Genomic DNA, 3,386 nt, shown 5'->3' on the forward strand with positions numbered 1-3,386 from the left:
TAGATTGCTTAGATCTCGATATGCCAAAAGTAATCGCATGAAATATACAGTAAAAGCCAGTGTGATGTGTTTGGCTACAACTAGTCTGACTACACGTCCTCATATAACATATCAAGGACGCACCATCTTACCAGATTAACCATTCGACTTACCCATGCAGTGTGGGAAGAAAGAAGTATTGGGACTGCGTATCCAAGTAATTGATGTCATGGACTCCTTTGTACAACCTTGTAAGCAAAAAAGAAGTTGCGGTGTACCTGTACAAACAACTAGCATAAGTTCAGTTACCTGCTTCTCTGAATTTAGTTAGCCACTTATTGCAAAATTGTTCAATTACGTTGCTTGGCTTAATTTAGTTTGCTACTGATTACATAATGGCACGGCCTGTTAATTATATTGTAGACTACGCCTATCTATGTGGTTGATACTTACTGTTAAGAATTACCTATTTGCCTTAACTTAAATATCTACTTGTTTGTTTCACTGCTTTGCTGCTGCAACAGCGGGTTGAATAACTACTGTACTTTTCAGCATCCAATTGAAACTCTTTAATTCCTTGTTTGTTTAACTGGTTTGTTGTAATAACTCCCAGTTGAGATGTTTTGCTAACTTCAACTTTTCTGAATCCAATCAAAACTTTAATGGCAAAACAGGTTAGCCCAAGATCAAAGAGCGAGGTCCCCATGGACGTTGCATCATCCGACAGCAGTGGCACCAGACCAATTGTGCATTATGAATTGCCAACTGCTGATGCTCTAGAGGCTAAACTAGTGGTAGAAAGAGATTCTGCTTCTGCACTTAGAGATGAAGTTGACATTTTGAGGAAGCAAACAGCACAATCACAAGCAGTACTCAAGACAACCATTAAATATTTGGTGGATTTCAAAACAAAGCAAGCTGAGACTGACCAGATTATTAAGGTCCTGAAGGAAAAAAGGAAATTAAATTCCTACTTGGTAAATCATAGGTGAAATGTTCTTTCCATAGGTGAATAACCTTTGTGTTGTCTGTTCATGTAATCAATCAAACCATTTGTTTTAGAGATCATGTAATAATTGTTTTTTCTGTTTTTTGGTTTGTAATTTTATTTGAGCACAAGTCTGTATTAATTGATAAGACTCGGAGACATTTCATTTGGATTGCTGTGCCAGACCTACAAAGCCAATCGGGATGAATGTGCATTCAGCAATAGTAGTAGTATAGATGGACCATAAGTGGCACGCATCGGAAAGGGCCAAGATGCTGGCTAAAAAAGGATGTTGTTGTAGCCAAAAAAAGTACAGCGGCCTGGCTTATGTATGTTAGTTGATATTATTGATCCATATACTCTATAAGTGTTTATATGTCTGTTAGTTCTGTACATTCTTGGATGATTGACTCGGTATTTGAATCTTGATACATCGCTTGTGTACATATCTAAATGGGAGTACACATTATGTTGTGTGTGACCTTTGAGTTGGACATGAAGTGTTCCAAATATTCGAATTCACCTTAAACTGGATTCTAGTTTCTGAATTTGAGTATCGGCATTTGTAAACCATATTCATATATGACAGTGGAATACATCTTTGTCGTCCTTTTGAAGATATATAAAAACACATAGAATGATTTACAAAGATTCATATAGGAATACAAAGTGGATTCGAATTTAGTTGCCAGGGTAAACATGGATGCTTATTGGCCCAAAATTCGAAAGAAGCAGCAAAATGTCCACTCCCACATGGGCTGCCCGAAGCCAAGTGTTTGGGAGATGGAAATTACTGTCTACCCATTACACGGACAATCCATCGGCCCGATTTCCACTGCTCTAAATAGGGGTAGGTTAGTAACTTCAATTAGATGTGACATGACCTCCTCTTAGCCCATTCCGACATGGTGGGCGTCAAACATGGGCGGCAAAACACATTTGATTCAAGCTCATCCGAAAGACCTCTGTTTCTCCCTCCATTCCCCATTCATACACGGTGGGTGGCAAAACAAACTCGACTCGGCCGAAATCGATGTAGGCAAATATTTTCAATAGGGGTAGGTTTGTAACTTCACTCATATGTGACACAACCGCCCTACCTGTCAGCCCCGTTCATACACCATCGGCGCCAACTATGGGCGCCAACCACCCTCTCCTCGCCCGAAATCGCTCTGGGCAAATATTGGCGAGATGCGAGATTACCGTCCTATCCCCAACCGACGAGACGTCCAAATTTTAAACGGGGGCTAAGTTCATAACTTTCCCATATTTCAGACAGGCGTGTCCCAAAAACATGGTTCCCCGTACCTCTCCCTCCATTTTCCCATTCATACACCATCCGCGCTAGAACACCCCATCCCCACACCAGCCTCCATCCGCCACCCCATCCATCGCCGCTGTCCTCCACCACATCCATCTCCATCGTCCTCCACCACATCCATCGCCACCGTCCTCCACCATGCGGGAGCGCCTACCAAGACCGCGTCGTCCACTGCTAGAGATGGATGTTTCTCATCCACGGCGACAGACCAATAGCCTTGCATCGCGTCCTCTCGCTTCATCGGCGCCATCATCCTCTTTGTCGAGGCCGCTCACACGGCCTTCTCTTCCACCGCAACGGGACTTATCCCCCGATGCACCCGTCTACCATCACAGATCTGCTTCAACGCCACCGACAGCTATCGCACCCCCGATGCCTACACGGCGCCGCAAGAGAGGTGGTACTTCATATCCCCTCAACTTTTTTATCTCAACCAGAAAATAGATCTTAACTTGGTTACTCTACTTTCTTTTCAGCTCTTAGAATTTAGTTCTTAGTTCAAAGCAAAGAATGGATGCTAAATATCATTTCTCCGGTTTGCAGCTTCAAATCTGCCATGGCACAGCCATAATACTGTTTAATTGATCATGCTTAGGGTTTAATTGATCATGTTGGTTCCGTGGTAGTTTCTTTAATTGAAATCGGAGGGGAAACCCTCTTTTGGTAAAAAGAATATTCTTAGAGTTTCCCCCTTTTATGATCACTATACAATCAGAAAATGTGCTTCGTATCATAATAACACTGCTCCACCCATCAAGCTAAACAAGCTTAGATGTTCAAATATGAATCTGATATTATTAAAACATAGTTGTTTAATTGGTCAGATAAATGTTCCTAAATTAGTTTCGAAAATGCATGTTCGCCGCTCGGGTGTGTATCTCTAGAGGGTGCCCATGGTGGGCCGGCCCACCCTGGGATTTTGGGTCATCCCAGGCCCTGATTCCCCTCTGTTCTGCTGCGCACTTCCGATCTCTACTCGCCCCCAGCTGCCTGCCTCGTCGGCGACTTTCCGTCCCCGGACGGCATGACTCTAGGAGGAGACGCCGGACTAACAGGAGGCTAGGAGCCACTAGCCCAATAGCGTCACCGCTGCCCGGG

This window comes from Triticum aestivum, chromosome 2B (assembly GCF_018294505.1).
Source record: "Triticum aestivum cultivar Chinese Spring chromosome 2B, IWGSC CS RefSeq v2.1, whole genome shotgun sequence".
NCBI lineage: Eukaryota > Viridiplantae > Streptophyta > Magnoliopsida > Poales > Poaceae > Triticum > Triticum aestivum.